Raw genomic sequence first — 1,261 nt, 5'->3', positions numbered from 1 at the left:
GTTGCACCCAAAATGCTCCGAGAAAAGCCTTTTTCTTGCTAGAAATAGAACCTTAATTCCTAATAATATTTAGGGTTTTGTGATGAGAGTATCGAGAAAAAAATCAAGAGAGAAAATGATCCTACCCTCTCTCCTATTTAACCGTCCAAAAGGAGAAAAGAGGGGAAGATCTTTTTCTTTTTTTTCTCCCCTTTAAACGTGTAACAACCAAACAAATAAGGAGAAAAATGTTCTTATATTAGGTTGTTATCATATTGTATAAAATGTGTATCATTATCAATTGTCATTTATGTCGTCACGTATTAATAAGTCCACACACAACAGTTTGTAGTCGATTTATTAATACCGGTCTGTCATCATTTATTATGACAATTTCGTATAATATATACATTAACTATAAATATCGCATGTTTATTATTTTCTAATTAAATATAACCGTTTATGTTTAATTACAAATTAACATCTTAATTCGTTTAAGCTAACATTATATACATTAATTAAATATAACAGTTTATATTCAATTTACGAATTAACAGTTAATTCGTCTCAGCTGATATTATTTAATTGTATTAAATAATCGACTCATCATCACATTGACTAACCTTTTAGTCAAATACATGGACTAACCTTTTAGTCATATAAGGCATCAATGTGATTATATTTTCATATAATCACATCTCTCAAACACATCCTTTAGGTGTGACTTTTAGGGACCACTTGATCACCACCATCAGTATGATAATAACGTCAAACTACTAGCAAGCCAACCGTTATTAGTAAATGTTAATCAACTGATAAAATACTAAGTATACCATGTGAACCTATAAGAGATTTATACACGTTATCACACTAACTGTGGAGGACACTAGCTCCAACAATCTCCCACTTGTCCTCACAAGTGTATGTGCGATAACCGATTCTCATATCCTTAATTTCTCCCACTCAATGTAAAACAATTTGAAAAATCCGTATTCACAAAGGTCGTATTTTACAAGTGATCAATATCAAGAGTGGTTTTCCTGACTAGAGAGTAACTTAACTGATAAACGAATCATCATTCGAGCATAGCCATGCATTTCATTTACAACTCCTCGAGTGGCCCTGAGAAATGAATAAACCTGATAAAGGATGGATATTTTCTTCAACTCGAATCCTGCAGATACAAGGACAGTATGAAATGACCCAGTAAAAATCTGCTTAGCCTCCTGTTACGGTCGACCATGAGAAACAAACCAAAGTCACCCAAAAACTGCCTTAATCT

This window comes from Silene latifolia, chromosome Y (genome assembly GCF_048544455.1).
Source record: "Silene latifolia isolate original U9 population chromosome Y, ASM4854445v1, whole genome shotgun sequence".
Classification (NCBI taxonomy): Eukaryota; Viridiplantae; Streptophyta; class Magnoliopsida; order Caryophyllales; family Caryophyllaceae; genus Silene; species Silene latifolia.
The sequence above is the reverse complement of the archived record's forward strand: the minus strand, read 5'-3'. Positions refer to the sequence as shown.